The sequence below is a fragment of the Alligator mississippiensis genome, chromosome 1, assembly GCF_030867095.1.
Source record: "Alligator mississippiensis isolate rAllMis1 chromosome 1, rAllMis1, whole genome shotgun sequence".
Lineage (NCBI taxonomy): Eukaryota > Metazoa > Chordata > Crocodylia > Alligatoridae > Alligator > Alligator mississippiensis.
The window spans coordinates 83,259,270-83,276,486 of record NC_081824.1 but is presented as its reverse complement, the minus strand read 5'-3'; the positions used below and the strand labels follow the sequence as shown (position 1 = coordinate 83,276,486).

The following is a 17,217-nucleotide window of genomic DNA, read 5'->3' as shown; positions in this document are numbered from 1 at the left end:
AATTGTAGATTTGGGGCTTTTTAATGAGAGAATTTGATGCTGCTTTTTTTTTTTTAATCGAAGAATTTGCAATTTTTTAAACAAGGTAAACCAGGATCCCTGGACATCAGTGGCTGTTCTGAGTCTGTCCTGAGTCTGGTACTGTTCAATAACTTCATTAACAATGTGGAGGGTGGTATTGACTGCACACTTAGGGAATTTGCAAATGACACCAAAGTAGCTAGAGTTTCATATACTTTGGAATTTGTCATTAGAATTCAGAAGAACTGTTTCTAGAGAAATGTTCTGAAATTAATTGAATGAAATTCAATAAGGACAAGTGCAAAGTCTTATATTTGGGTTGAAAAAAATCAAATGCACAAATGCAGATTGGAGATCAACTGGTTAGGCTGTAGTACTGCAAAAAAGGATCGGGGGGGTTATAGTGAAACACAGGCTCAGTCTGCGTAAATTGTGTGTTTGTTGCAAGAAGGGTCAGTAGTTACTGTACTGTATTAAGATGCTTTAATGTATTCAACACTGGTGAAACCTCACTGGAATAGTGGGTCCAGTTATGGGTGCCACATTTAAAGATGAGAACAAAGCAGAAAAAGTCCAGTGGGGAGGAACAATAATCATTTAAAGTCTAGGAAACATGACTGTTACAAGGCACCATCCCCAGGGCAGTTGAGAACCCCTGGAGGCATCCCAGAGTCCCCTTTATTTCAGTTCACTTCTGGGAACAGCCTCCCTCCCCTTCATTCATCTGCCACATCTTGATGCCCCTTTTCATTCTCAAAGGGGAGGCTGCTCCAGGGCTTCCCAGATCTGGTCTTCGTTCCAAAGAACCTCATGGTAGGTAGCTCCTGCCTTAAGTGCTAATTGCAGGGCTTCATACCATCCTTACACCGTGCCCCATGCCATTCAGATATTACTCTTGTCACTGTTGGGGCTTCGACCTCCACAGCCTGTGCTCCTTTACTTTAGCTGAGTAGCCTAGGGCCACTGCATCAGGCCTGGTTTTGAGGCTCTAGCTCAGAGGTTCCCAACCATTGGGCCACAGCCTGTTACCAGGCCATGAAGTGTTGGCTGCTGGGCTGCCGGTAGTTACATGTGGGGTTAAAGCTGGGCAGCCCTGGGAGGGAGGCAGCCGGCTATGTGCACCCCATCCTGATCCCGCTGCCATGGCTGCACCCAGCTGTGCCAGTGCAGCAGGTACAAGGGCCCATGGCGGGCCAGGCAGGACGCTTCAGCCCCACCCATGGCTGAGAGCGGGGGGATGCACGTGGAGAAATGCCCGGGGTGGAGGGCGGGGATGTGGCTCCACTGCTTGTTCCTAAGGAAGGCAGTGGAGCCCCTTTTTCCCGAGCAGCCCCAACTGGGACCCCCAGGCAAACGCCTGCGCAGCCCCCTCCCCTGCAGGGTCCCCTGGTGGTGTGGTGCCCAAACCCAATCAGATTCTTGCAACTGCCTTCCCCGCACATAAAAATTAAACGTAAATACGTAAAATTAAATTTAAATATGCCAATTAAATTCAAATATGTTTTCCAGTCCAAAGTAAAAAAAGGTTGGGAACCCCTGTTCTCTAGCTCACATTTACACCAGGCCCCTGGCCTCTGTCTGCTGGACCCCAGGCCTTGGTGGCTGCTGCCTGCCCCTCTCTCTCACCCACCCCGGGCTTGCAACAGCCTGCCCCTGGCTTGGCTCAAAGCTATCACGTGCCTCTCGGGCACTAATGGGACTGGGCTATAACAAAGGAAAATAATAAAGGCAACATGCCTGCTTATATCGTGTCTCTTCCTCTTCCGGTGGCTCTGTTTGATAGTTTCATACAAGTAGGGTCAGAGGGGACCTGAATAGATCATCTAGTCTGACTGTCTTGTGCCCTGGCATGCAGAGCTGTTTTCTAGTTTCCTGGGGCATTCAGGTGCCCCGCGCTCTGCCACAGCCTGGACTGGCTGTCCCGCGGCTAGCTCAATCCGGGCTTATATAGCTCTGACCTGAGCTCTCACCCAGTCCTGTGAATGCCCCCAGTCAGCTGACTGGCCTGCAGGGCTACCCTTTAACCCCTGCTCTGCTGGCAGGCTGTCCTGTTACAATGACTTACAAGGAAAGGTTGGAAGAATTGGGATCATTTGGCACAGGGAAGTGAAGGTTGAGTAGGGGATTTGATAAGTCTTTGAATACCTGAAAGGTGATTATAACGATGATGAAGGTAGACTCTTTTCTGTTTCCTCAGGTAATAGGTCCTGAAACAATGGTTTTAAATTGCAGTCAGAGAAATTTAGGTTGAATATTAGGAAAACTTTCTGACTATAAGGGTGGTTAAGCATTGGAACAGGTTACCTACCGAGGTTGTGAAGTTTCCATCTTTGGAAGTTTATAAGAGCAGGTTAGAAAAACTCTTGTCTGGAATGGTGTTTAGATAGGAATAATCCTCCCTTGAGTAAGTTGGACTAGATGACCTCAAGGTCCCTTCCTGCCCTATTTTTCAAGGGTTCTGTGATTCTAAAAATAGAGGTTAATTATGTAGTCCTCCCCCTCCCTCCCTGAAAATATGGGCCAATGTATGTATTTGAATCTTTGTGCCAAGCAAAGGTTAAGGTACCATTGGCTTAAGTAGATTGATGATACTCATTCTTGGCTGCTTCTGACTTAGAAAAGGATTAAATGACTGCAGTAACAGTCTCTCCTGTTTTAAAATCCAGGTGGGAATACAATTCTAGACCTTGCATAAATGTAATTTTTCTGTACACTGTACTGTGTAATGGTTTTATAACTGTAAGACAGAGAATTTACAGGTAGTAAGGAAGTGAGATCACTGATTAAAGAGAGAAGCGGCTCCCTCTAGGCTGTTAGGAAATAATAACTTCATATGCCACTTTCTGCTAATCCAAGATGATGGCTCACAGGAGCATTCTTTATTGCTGATTAAGTAGCCTTATGAAAATACTGACTTGGTTATGTTAACTAAATGCCTCAGTATTTAAAGCTTAGAATGTCAAATAGTTTTAGAAATTCCCTTTAACACATCTCATTGCATTTCTAGAATCACATTTCTGATTTCCCGCTTGCTTTTATTTGTGGTTATTGTAAAAATGGCAATCTTTCATTTCCATAGCCAAAAGCTGTTCTTTAATTATAGTTATCCATGTTGTTATGAGTAAAGGTCCATCAGCGTTTCAGTTGTAAACCTTTATTTCCAAGAGTTTCTAACATACCTATGAAAATTTGCTGTGAGCTAAAATTTGGGGTAGGATCTTGTGTGTTCATATTCTTTCTTTTCCCTTTTCTTTTTCTTAAATGAGCATTTGAAACAGACATCCCTTTTTTATACTAGTATAAGATTTTTAAATTATATCCTTGAAGGCTTTTCCAATAGTGTGTCCATTAGAAAGGTAACAGGAACCCTTGCAGATCCTGTCCGCTCTTATAGATAGTATTCAAGTAGTTCTTCAACAGAAATGAATTGATTTTTTTTTTTTTTTTGGTGTAAAAATATTTTTAGAGTTTTATATGTGGGGAAGAAGAATGGGTATGTTTAGTTATTTTAATCACCATAGAGCAAAAATGAATTAATGTCTTGTGTAAAATATTTGCCAGCACATCTCACAGCAAAGAATATGGTGTTTGTTCACTGTGAAAATGGAGTATGAGCCTCTCATTTACACAGGTTAAAAAGGTGGAGTATGTTAAAATTAAAAACATAGAAAATCTTCTTACATTTATTTGGAGTATTCAACACTGAACATTAAAGTTTTCCCATTTTTATAACCCTGAAAGCTGTTCAGATTCTCAAACATTCCTTTCCTGAAGATGGGTATGCCAAATGCAGTATGGCCACTACTGTGTGAGCTTTTATTTGTTCAGAGGCAAGACTTTTTTTCATCTTCTCCTGGACCAATTGTGTACTTGGGGGAGATGGTGGACAAGCTTTCAGCCATGAGGTTCCCCTCCTCACTTTGTTTGTTTAAACATCCATGAGGATGCACATCACCCTGAAACACCTAAGGCTGCTCACAGATGTGGAAAAACACCCAAAAAACCAGTGCTTTACCAGAAGAGTAAGTGTGTTAGTTTGACCCAGCTTCCTAGCGTCTGTATAGATCATGCGCTTCAGCGGGGCTTTTTGGTGCATTTATCTAAAGCTGATTCAATTAACTATTGGACAAAACCACCAAAAAGCCCTGCTGAAACACGTGTTATATACAAACACCAGGCAACCTAGGTCAAGCTAACGCAATACCTCTTTTGGGCATGCGCTGTGCTCGGCGTGGGAATGCACTGAGCTGAAAGTAAAGTGCTGTGTTAATTATTTTTTTTCATATCTGTAAGTAGCATAATTGCCTTGCATTTCAAACTAATCACAATAATGAAAAGAGAGTCTCTCAAAAAGTTTTTGACAGATCTCCACTTCCTGCTATTAAAATTAGGTATGGGGCGACAAAGGCCTGAAGCATATCTAATGAGTTCTAGTGATCGCTAAAAGGAATGCATTCCAGTGGTTGAAGCTCTCCACTGAGCATGCCCAGTCATCTCCTTTGCAGCATTTTAACTACAGTCAGAATGGCCCAGGAGATCCTACTTCATATCAAATAGAGATGGAAGGATCCTCAAGAGGCCTTCTAAATCCATCTCCCTGCCTCAAGGGAGAAACACAAGTACTATAAAATGACATAAGGAAAACGAATATTTCTTAGTAACTTCCATAGTATTTAGGGTTATACACAGGTAACAGTTAACCATAGCTAACACATTGTGTACATATCTACTGTGGACTCCACAGATAATGAAAATCAGGGCTTGAAGAAGAGTTAACATTGTCCATTTAATCATTGTTGATACAACTAAAGATGGATTTGTCTTACTGTCCTCCATTCAGAGGCTATGATTTGTTATTTGTAGAAGAAGAATCTAAAAATGTATTAAAATATCTTTTATATGAAGAAATCCCTTTGTTGCAGTCATACAGAGCCTCAGATTATGGTGAGCTTTATATTTTCATTATTTTGTTGTTTTGCTTTGTGCTTCACATTACAGCTGAGATGTGATTATGGCATATTGTAATACAATTGCTGAGCTCTGGTAATCTTTGCTTACTGAGAGATTTACTACCGATTTCCAAGCAAGGCAGGAGAGCTACCACAAACATAATACTTAGTCAACACAATTATTTATAAAAAATGTGTGATTTAAAAGTATGTCTACTACAGCTTCTCCTGCTTGGCTAAGACGGTAGGAAATAAGAAAATTAAGTGAAAACTGTGGTTTTACATAATTATGTGAGATGCATGTGCATGGTACTGTAATTTACTGTGCATATACAGACAGTGGCCATTAGGCACAACTTTTTGGAATCATTGCAGGATTCTCTTCTTGAAAGTATTTCACACACCATGTAACCTGTATAAATTTCACAAGATCTTGCATAAGTTCCTCAAGATCTCGTAATCAGATACATTCCAAGTTGGAATTTAGGTAAAGGTATAGTTAAAGTTTTGCATTTGCATATTTTTGGACTGGCGCTCAGGCTACATTCCCACTGGCCAGAATTCTGACAACACTAGTTTCCAAATTATTGCCATGTCCTTTTCAGGCAGCCCTAAATCCATCTCAAATTAGGGGCTTGCTCAAAAGACTTTCTGCCACTGGAACCATGAGTATAGTTTTGCACCCAAAGGTGGTGGCATCAATTTGGGATGAATCAAGGACTTTGCGTTTGATTGGAAATAAGATAAATGAGGATGTTTGTAGAAACACAATAATGCAAGAGAAGATTAGAAAATTTGGCTTCCATTTTAACTTGCACTATTTTCTGTACTACTGTCAACATCCTGCTCTGTTCTGTCCTTTCACTTTGCCCTTTTCTCCTTTCCTATTGCCTGCGTTCTCCTCTTTGACTCCCTCTTCCCCCCTACCCTTTCTCCTTTGTTGTGCAGCCCTGGTAGAACTAATACTTCATAACTTGCCCAGCATACCTAGAAAGCTGCATTATACTGAGAATAGATGCCCATAGCTGCCTCCCAAAGCAGTGCTGAGCCCCTTGCAATGAGAGGAGAAATGCATAGGTTGGAAAAGCTGTTTTGTGAGTCTGTAGCCCTCTACACATGTATTCCTTACACAGCTGCCTTTGTTAGGAGGAGAAGGTTTTTCAAGAAGTTTCCCTATACATGAGGGAAATTTGAGGGAAATTTTCCCCTACTTGAGTGGGATTGACTGTGATCTTGTGGTACCTTCTATACCAGGGGTTCTATGCCCACACTGAATACCTCGTCTGATTCCTCTGCGCTAGTAAGGAAACTCTAAGCTGAAAAAGAGAGTTAGTGGAAAGGATAATAAAAAAAAAAAAAAAAAAGGGGGGGGGGGGAAACACACTAGAAATGCAAATAAAAATGATCACTGTAAAAGGTTTGATGTTATTTTGGCATCTCAGTAGCTTTTTGGAAGTTTAAGCCAAATCTTAAGGATTAGATGAAAAACAAATATAGGTGTAGAAAAAGCGGTAAATATAATAATTGTGTATATGGTTCTGCTCATGCAAGGAAGAAAAAGCTTTTGTTTGTTATTAACAGTCCCCTTTTAAAATGTGTGGTCCCTAGAACTTACCTGAGCTGTGTTATTTTTTTAGTTTAAAGAACTGTGATAATGTTGTTATGGAACAGGAGGAGAGGGACACAGCAGCAGCTGAGAATACTTTTTAATGGAGGATGAATACAAAATAAATATTTTTCTTAAACTAAACTAAACAACTACCAGTGGCCTGTTGGCTGTATGTAGATCAGTGGTTCACAGTTCCACCCAAAACTCATGCAGATTTAGATTACATTGACTAGTCTTTTTGCTGAAGTTACTGGTGGGTATTGTAATTCACAAAGCTGTACAGTTTTAAATGCTACTAATCAAGGTCAATGGTGTGTGGAATTCCTATGTTTCCATAGTATAACCATGTCACAAGGCTTCAGTTGAAAGCATGTTGCTTTTAACTTGTTTGCCTCTGCATGAGTGCCAAGCAGGTAAAAGTCTCTAATTAAAAAGTTATCTCTAATAATTGTATCAGAGGCAAAACAACATATAGTTATTCAGTTGCAGTTCATCTGGCCCTTGAAGTGAAATGATAAATTCACGATGGGAATGGATAATCCAGCATATTTTTGCTATGGAAATATATACTCGTTTGTGGTGGGGTTTGTGTGTGTGTGTATTACACTATGCCATCAAAATGCCCTGTGGGAAGCAGTCTGAGCCCATCAGGAGCTTCTCTCCTCCCCTCCCTCTTGTCATGTAAGTCGGTAGATAAGCTCATAAAGAGAATAAAAAAAGTATTTTTTCCCTTCTCAGGGGGTTTACAATCTTAGTCTATGTAAAAAAAAAATATATTTTTCTAATGCTGAACTTTAGAAAATTGTAGTCAGGAATGGCCCTCAACAATTTCAGTAGTATGGCCATCAACCTCCTCCCTAAATTGAATTCAGAACTTTCCCCTGTGATGCCTAATGACCAGAAAGGAAGGATCGTTTTAAAATGAAGATACTGTATTAGAACTGAGGAGGCCTGTGTTCAGCTCCCAGCTCTACTGAGCATCCTGAATGACCTTGAACAAGTTACTTAGGCTAAGTACAGATGGTCAGAAAGCCCCAGGCTGAATCGATTCAGTCTTTTCAGGTTAGTCTAAGCTGCAGAAATGAATCTGAGAAACAACTAGACACACATTTACTTTTGATACAGGAAATACAGCCACATGCCTGCAGTGGCTCAGGCCAGAAGTTGGGGGCTGCTAGTCCACAGTTGCAGCCAGCAGTAAGTTTTATTAAGATTAGCAGCAGGGCAGCTCTGTACTTGGAGGAAGGTGGGTTTAACTCCCTCCGTGGTCTCAGACCCCAGCCAGGGTTTATGTGGTGGGGAAGGAGAAAAAGTCCCTTCCTCCTGCCCCCGAACCCTTCTCTGCTGGAGCAGACAGTACAACCCAGCCCAGCCCAGGGCTGCAAAGCATGCTGGGATGCTGGGGGAAATGTAATTTTACTTGAACCAGGAAGGAGTCTGGGCCAGAAGTTTCATAAACTGGTGTGACCCGCATCAGTTAAGTCTGATGCTACATTCAGCCAGGTTTATCTTAAACCAGTTTCAGCCTTTTTGAAACTGGGCTATGTGCACTGAGCTTCTGTTCTGTTACAGGTTTAAATCAGTTTCTGATGACTTAAACCAGTTTGTGTGTAACTTCTGTCCCTAGCCATAATGGAATTTTGTGACCCAGCTTGTATCAAAAATATAAATAAGAGTTTATAGCTCTTCAGGTCTCTGGGTCAAGGACTGGTGGTTATTATGAGTTGGCATTGTGTGTCTATTTTAATCGGGTCCCATTATTGGTTGTAGTACCAAAGTACATATTAGTAATACTGTATAGACCTCAGTATATATTGTTTATGAACAAGGGCTAAAGTGTATGAAAGGAAAAATCTAACTGTGGTCTTATTCTTTTATTACCTTGGCTTATAGTTAATTATCCAGGGTTTCTGCAGTTAACTTATCATTTAATAAAGTTAACTGACATTTAAATGAACATTAAAAAAAAAAATCAGTAACTAAATACCTCAGAGCACTGGAACTGGACATAATGTTTTGTTTGTTTGTTTGTTTGTTTGTTTTAAGTACAGGTGGATGCTGGAAAGGTGTGTTTGTATATAAATTCTTCTAGCAATTTGGTAGAAGTTTGCAGTGCAAATATTGGTGCTAGGGACGGAAGTTACAAATAAACTTTTTTAAGTGATCAGAATCTGGTTTAAACCTATAACAGAACAGAAGTTCAGTGCACATAAAACACTTTCAAAATGGCCAAAACTAGTTTGAGATGAACCTTGTTAAATGTATCAGACTTAACTGATTGAGGTCAAACCAGTTTATGGAACTTCTGTCCCAGACCCCTTCCTGCTTTAAGTTAAATCAGAGTCCCTAGCATGCTCTGCAGCCCTGGGCTGTGCTGTAAGCTTCAGAGAGCAGGGCTCACCCTGGCCTGCCCCTCCACACGTAAGCCAGAGCAGTGGTGAGGGCATGGCCAGATCCTAGCCCAGCATGGCCCTCTGAGGCAAAACAGGCAGGGAGGGGGCTTATTTCCCGCTCCCTCCTGTCTCCTACCCTGGCTGCTGCCTCCGCTGCTCACCCCCGCTCAGGCTAAGTGCCCCCTGACAGGGGCTTCTTCACCTTGGCCAGACAGACCCTGGCTGGGTCCCCTGGGGGAAGAGGGGAGGGAGGAGGAGATAAAATCCCTCCCTGCCCCTTTCACCTTAAGGGGTATGTCGAGCCACCATCTGGCCACACCTGACAGGAATCCTAACAGGGGCAGCAGCCTCATGGTGTCCTGTGGACCGCAAGCTTCCTCCCAGTGCGGGGGCTGAGAGGGGATTGTTCTGAGGGCAGGAGTGGGGCAGGCAAAGCTGCTGCAACCTGTGCGGGGTGGGCAGCAGTGGTTGGCTTGGGAGGGGTGGCTATGAGGGGTCAGGTGAGTTTTTTGGGGTGGCCACAGCCCCCAAAGCTCTCCCTAGCTTTGCTACCTCTTAACCCTCCCCCCCTATAGCCACCCCTCCCAGCCCTGCTGCCACCACCCCTCACCCCGGCTCAGGTCACAGCCCCAGGCCTAGCTCTGGGCGAGGCAGGCGGATCCAGGCCAGGCCCCGGGGGCAGGGCCCTTCCCAGCTGGTTGCTGCTCAGGCTGGTCCCTTCCAGCCCTTGGCATCCTATAGATTCATAGATGTTGGGGGCTGGAAGGGACCCTACAAGATCATTGGGTCCAGCCCCCCTGCACTTGGGCCAGAAAGATTGTTGGGATGAGATGACCCCAGCAAAGTGGGTGTCAAGATGCTTTTTGAAGATTGCCAGAGTAGATGACTGTACCCCCTGTGGGGGGGGGTCTGTTCCAGACCCTCAGCACTTGACTCATGTAAATAAGTTTTTCCTTATGTCCAGTCTGAAATGATCTTCAGTTAGTTTATGCCCATTGTTTCTTGTTTTCCCCTGGGGGGCCTTGGGGAACAGATGCTCCCCCAGGCCCTGATGTACACCCCTAATATAGGCCACCAAGTCCCCTCTAAGTCTTCTCTTCTCCAGGCTGAACAGTCCCAAGTCTTTCAGCCTCTCGTATGATCTGCTCTCCAGACCTCTAATCATGTGCATGGCCCTGCTTTGGATTCTCTTGAGTTTCTCTACATCCTTCCTGAAGTGCAGTGCCCAGAACTGGATGCAGTTACTCCAGTTGTGGTCTCACCAAAGCTGAGTAGAGCGGGAAGATGACATACTTAATCTGGGTTGAGATGCATTAGTAGATGCAGGCCAGTGTTTGATTCACTCTGCTAGCTATGGCATCGCATTGGTGGCTCATGTTCATTCTGTGATCTATCACAACACCCAGGTCTCTTTCAGTTGTGCTGCTGGCAATTGTGGGACTGCTGAGCCTGTAAGTGTGTTGCAGATTATTTCTCCCCAGATGGAGCACTTTACATTTCTCCATGTTAAATGTCATCAGGTTAAGATCCACCCACCTTGCAGGTCAGCCTGTATTGCCAGCCTGTCCTCGAGTGTGATCACACTCCCCCATAATTTGGTGCCATCCCCAAACTTTGACAGATCTCTTTTAATACCCGAATCCAAATCATCGACGAACATGTTGAAAAGCACTGAACCCTGAGGGATGCCACTAGTCACCTTCTGCCATGTTGGCTCATTTCCGTCTATTAATACTCTCTGGATCCTATTTTGGAGCCAGTACCTAGCCACTGGACCATAAAGTAGTCAAGGCTACATTTTCCTAATTTTACCATGAGGAAATCATGGGAGACTAGGTCAAAGGCCTTTTTGAAGCCCAAGTATATGACATCAACCTCATTTCCCTTTCCCCTATCTAGCTGGCAAGTTACCTGATCGTAGAAGGAAATGAGGCTGATATGGCATAACCTGCCCGCAACGAGGCCTGCTAAGGCCTGACCATGCCCATCCCTTCTCCCCTCAGCTCAGCTCAGCTTCCCTTGGCCACTGCAGAAGGGAAGGGAGGGCTTGCTGTAGTGCCTCCCGTGCCCCTCCTTGGCTTTTGGCCTGGGCCAGTGCAGGCATGTGCCTGCATTTCTGGAATCAAAAGTGAATGTCTGTTCACTTGCAAATCAGTTCAATCTATGCACGTTAAACTAACCTGCAAAAATTGAATCAATTCAGGCTTGAGTTTTTTGAATGTCTGTACTTAACATGGGTATCTGGGTGACATTCTTAGCTGATTTCAGTGCTAGACATATTTATTTCAAGGTGTTCCTGACTATTAAGCCTATATATCAGTCCTCATTTCTTTCCTTTACCTAAGATTTGTGTTTTTCAGGTGTTTTCTTTGTGAATTGGTTGTGTAAAACAATTTGACTCAAATGATCTGGTCTACCTTTGTCTGCCCTCTTGTGTTCTGTGTGTCAGGCAGAAGCTGCAATTTTGTTTTGCTTGCTTCAGCCTTGGAGAGTAACTGCAAATAAATGAAACGGTACAGTACATCGCAGCTGTGTACCCTCCTATCGGAAACACGTTTTTATTCATTGTTTTGTTTCTAGCTGTGCTTCTGGTTCACAGAAGTACCATGAGTATTTATTTATATCGTTTTAATATCAGTTTCCTTGAATGAGTAGATGGAGACCAGAAAAGAGCTGAATAACTGATTAAACTCAAGTTCATGTTAGCTTGCATTGTAATAATGTAAGTGCACTTTTCTTGGAATTATTTTAATTCAAACTAATATAACTTCTGAAATTAAGGAATCCACTAAAGTTGTTTTGACCAACGTCTACTAGCTGATGCCCATATGGTGTTAATTATGGCAAATTTTTGAAGCTAAGGAAATGTGTATATTCTGCTCAACATGCATTATGAAAATATGCAGTTCTTTCCTGTTTCTACAGATTCAAAAACTCTTCCATTTTTTACCCACTCTATTAACTTTATCAAGTAAAAGCTAATTCACAGGAGCTTGTTTGTGGCCTACCTCTCAGCAGTACAAGACTTACTGTTGTGAAAGAGTAAATCCACCAAATTCATTTTCTTAAAGAAAAAAAGAAGAAAAATAATTTCCAGGTGTACTGAGTACCTGCTGGTTAGGACCCTGTAGTTGTTTAGAAAAATATGTGCTCCCTGAAGAACATAAATGCAGATTTATTTTCTGGTTTAAATGTTTCACTTCTGAAACTGTATTTTCCCCAATTTAACTTCTCTCCCTTATCCCTCTCTCGTTCTTTGCAGGAGGTGTAAAAAATGTCTTCTCATTCAGTAACTTCTTTTGCTGTGGCTATTAAACAAAGACATATTTTTGTTAATAAAAATATTAAATGCAAATAGCATTCAGGTCTTTTAATTTTGATTGTTTCTTCGTTACCTTACAAGATATATATTTCCTCTCTCTTTAGGATATCTCTTGTCAGATTTAAGGCTTATTTAAAATGAAAAGAAAGCTGAAGCAATTTTCTTTATTCCATTTCAGTCTCCTAAGGCCTATTTCCCCCTGGTGAGCTCATAGCAACAGGGGGGTTTAAGGGAATTCAGCTTTCTGCAAATTAATGTCTCACATCATGAAAATTCAGGACTTTTTTTATATCTTGAAAAAGTAATACAGTGAGTGCGAGTATTATTTCTTGCCAGCGGGTGGAAGATGAATGATTTTGTCACAGTTTTACTGCTTGATGAGCAGTGTCCTGAGGGTCAGGCTTAAGTCTGTGTCACTATGCTGCTCATTACTCTTGAGCTAAATAAGGACTGATTGGATCTAAATTGCCTAGCACATGGGCCACAGATGAGCTCAGTGAGTAGGGGATGACCTGCTATTCAGGCTGGGAGTAACCCCGGTGTGCAAATGCTGCATTAGAACACCGTGGGAGAATGAGAGGCTACCGACTGCTGCCAGCAAAAGAAATCGAAATGTAAAAACTCTTTGATGCTGCAATGTTAGAATTTGAAATGTAGGAAGTGACAGGTTGATGGTACTTATCAGCTTTGGCTGGATTAGAGAACAGTGTCATCTTGCTTATATAATGACAGAAGAATGAAGCTAGTTCCTAACTATGCAGTGCAGAGCTGCTGGTGCTGCTGTCAGAGTCAATGCTGCCTCCTACTGGTAGTTTTGATGGAGGTATGAAAAGAAGTTGAACAAGCTGTGAAGATACTGCTAGACCTCTTAGCATCCCAAAATGGAAAAAGGGTTGTGTGTTTGTGTGTTCACACACATGTATCTATACTTCTGTGTGTTCTCCCTTTACTAGCAGAAGACGGGGAAAGCAATAACATCCTGATAAACAGAATAGTGAATTTTAGGACAATAGCAAAATGCTACCAGTTCAATACCTTGACAATCTTAGCAGCCTAAAATACACACATCTACAATACTGAGCTATGCAGGCATGTACTCTTTTCCCATAAAATGCTTGCTTCATGCTTTTCCTTTTCACTCCCATTTTCTTTGGAAAGATATTATCTCTGGAGAGAAGTAGTAATTTGAGTCTGTATGTTTTAAGGAAGCTTGTCTTTTAAAGAGGAAAATACTGTACACAGTTAAATCAACAGCAGAGCAGTTAAATCACAGTCCCCCTAGTTAATTTAACTGCTGTGTTGGGTCTGGGATGGAATATTCATAAACTGGTTTGACCCATATCAGTTAAGTACGATACTGTATCTAACCAGGTTTATCTTAAACCAGTTTCAGCAATTTTGAAACTGCTTTATGTGCACTAAACTTCTGTTCTGTTGTAAGTTTCAAACAGTTTCTGATGACTTAGGTTTATGTGTAGCTTCTGTCTCTAGGTAATTCTCTTTTGGCCAGTGGTGAGGCCTTAGCTGAAGTGCTGTGCTGTGTCCAGTTTCAGAAACAGCACTTTTTAAAAAAGATGTAGACAAATTGGAGATAGTCCGGAGGAAAGCACCAAGAGTAAGCTTTAGAAAGTGTGAACCATGAAGAAAGGTTGAAGGAATTAGGTTTATTTAGTATAGAAAAGAAAAGACTGAGGGAGGGGACATAAGTCTTTTACTTTGTAAAAGGTTATTAGGTAGAGGACAATGATCTATTATTCTCCTTGTCCCCAGAGGGGGTAGGGTAAAAAATAATTGGCTTAATTTGTGGCAATGTAGATCTAGGTTGGCTATCAAGAAAAGCTTTCCAATTGTAAGGGTAATTAAACACTAGAACAACTTGGGAATGTTTTTAGGGCCAGGTTAAACACTTATTTTTCAGAGATATGTCTAGATATATTTGATGCTCCCTCAATGCAGTGGAATGGATTCCATGTCCTGCTGAGATTTGCTTTCACTCTACCTTTCTTACGATTCTACTGTTTCGTCTTGATAGGTGCTTTGCAGTTTTGGCCTTTGAGTAGCAGAGGATCTTCATGTGCAATGTGTTGTATATTTCTGGATTAGATATTATTTACAGAAAAAACATTAGAGAAATGGGGAAGTAATGCAAGTATAGAGAAGAGACTGGAGAAATTGCAGGAACTTTGATTTAGTCTTCTGCCTTGTACTAGGAAGTAAAAGGTGATTCTTATGCAACCTTTTTCTTGAGTCCCTTCCCCCCCACCCATTCCAACATTTGAAGTGTGAAAAGAGGTCTGTGCTATATATACAATCAAATAGATATTTTTGAAGAGCACTTTCAAGCTTTCTGTATTATATATGTTTTTATGTATGGGTTTTGGACAGTTACAGGAACCTGCTTTTAAAATATTATTTTATGCCTCCCCCTCCCCCTCCCCCCCCCCAACCCTTTTAAGAAAGCTGGCACAGATGGCATACATGTGTCATCCTGTGGTGTAGCCTTGCTGGGAGCAAGTCAACTTACAGTCAACAGTGGATTGCAGCAACAGCTGTTAAGAGCAACAGTCTCTTACCAGGAACATTTTTTCTGGGAATATTTTTTCTACTGTGTATTCAGATGATACGCCTTATAATAGCAACAGCTACTTAACATAATCAGGACACTGGCATGTTGCTACTAGTAGGTCTAGACTGTAATGTTAATTGCCGATGCCTTGTGTATGCGAGTTATTTTGCTTTTGTTGTCTCTAATAAAGCTAAGGAAGACTGTTATGTCTTCACAAAAGATAAAGCAAAAGGAGGGTCTCTCCAACAGTGTTTACATGCATAATTGACATGTTATGTGGCTCTTTTTGTTATGAAGGGGACAAAGTATGAAGGAAAACCGGTGATGTTTAGTTTAGCTCACTACCAGGATAAGAAGTACTCTACACTTTTCACAACCACAGTGCCTTGTTTACTTCTAATCAAAGTTAATTAAAGCCTTGGGCCAATGCTGAGACCCTACCACTGTCTGGAAGGTGCAGGCCTAATCAAGGTTAAAGCTCATCATTATGGGGAATGGAGAGGTAATTATGAACAAGTCAGATAGTCTGATAATATGGATGTCACTAATTCTTTTGAAATTATGGAAGTTAATTTCTTGTCAGATAACTTTTTACTCATTTAATAATGTCATGATTTTGACAATCAGTAGACTATATTATTCACTTTGGGGAGTGTGCCTAGAAATTTGCATTGAGAAAGAGAACTTTTTAATATTACATGTTGTAATGCAGTACTACAAAGTCAGTTATGGCAGCCATGAGGCACTCAGCAGTAATGTTCATCACTGCCTTGAATATATGTAATTGGGGGCTGGGGAGGGGTTGAGGGTCCAGAGAAGAGAATAATAGTATGGTTGCTGGGCCATTGGGGCATGCTAATTGTTTCTGTGTTCTTATTCCAAGTAAAAATCAGCAAAAAGAGTAAGATCAAATATTTGCTTGCTTGCCCTTAACAAATACCTGATTTCCCTTTGCTTTCTTGACCTGAAATACATAGCAGTGGTTTTGAAAATGCAAAGCATCTTTTAAAAATATATTGTGACTTTACTGTATATTCATTCATAGAAATTGTACCACCTCCCACTGCACTAGTCATTTATAATCTCATGCAAGGGTTTGCTTGTTTTGTATGTTTATATTTAGGTAGAAGACTGTGGGTCAGAGAGGCAGGAAATGAAGCACTTTGATCTCATTTCACACAAATAATTAACTGTAGCACAGCCATGATTATCCAAATGTCATAGGGACAGTGAATATATTTAGATAACCAAGGGATTTTTTCAATGTAATTATTAGGCACTGGAGTAACATGACCCTGTTTTGGATAACAGGGAGATCTGGTTAATTGATGATAGGATAATCAAAGTTGTACTATGTCTTATTTCAGGATGTTGCCACCAAAAATAAAATAAAATAGAAAAAAGGCTTAAGAGTCTATCTGTAGTTACAACCCTCCTACATCCCCTTGCTGTATTAAATTACTGTTGACATGATTATAAAAAAAAGTTATTTATACTAATTGTAAATCATCTGTATTTTATATCACAGTGAAATATTTACTATGTTTTGACTCTGATTCTTTTTTTAAAGGCATCTGTTTTCCTTAGACATCAAAAATAACTAGTTTATTTTTTTAAGTCAACCCAAAAATTATTTTATTCTTTTCTGCAGCCAAAAAAGAAGTGTTACATGGTTTGGTTTGGTTTTCCTTCTTTAAGGAAAAACCTTTGATATGTGTACAGTATGAGCAGTATGACAGAGGACATGTTCATTCAGTCCCCCTTCAGCTTCATTGTCTCGTGTAAGATTAGAACACGAGTACATATAACAGAATTTCATTTCATTAGAGTTCATTATAAAAGGGTTTCCACGGTATTGCTCTGATACCGAACTTGTGAATTTTTTAACAACTCATGCCAGCCTTCAGAAGATGTGAAGATTAAGTATACCATTGCTTAGTATCTTTTACTGAAGTTTCTCCCTCCCCTTTTTTAAACAGGGTAATTTCTGAAAACTCTTCAGCAGTCCTATCTCCATGTAAATTAATACTGTAAATTGTTCAGCTTGTGAGGGTGGAGGGAGTGATGGGGGGAAGAATTAAAATCATTCCAGTAAATGGTTTAATTTATGCCTCAGCAGTTAAGCGTGCTCCTGGTTAACAGAAATACCCTTCAGCTACACAGGATTTTGGAGGGTTGGAGGGCACTCATTTGCACATAAATAGCCATTAACTGATAAATTCCCAGAGGTCTCCTGTTGCATGCTAGTGGTTCTGACCTACTTAGCTAGCTTAAATTTGTTTTACAGAATTATTATAATTCCATCCTTGGTACTTAAACTTTGTGATTAATGCATGCCTCACAATACAATTAAAGTA

The 17,217-nt window shown here is 41.1% G+C and overlaps 1 protein-coding gene across 2 annotated transcripts in view; it reads left to right on the top strand.

Moving 5' to 3' along the window:
• The window catches only part of MMS22L (MMS22 like, DNA repair protein), a 166,885-nt gene that overhangs the window by 72,235 nt on the left and 77,433 nt on the right, over positions 1-17,217 (top strand). The gene's annotated exons all lie outside the window — the stretch shown is intronic.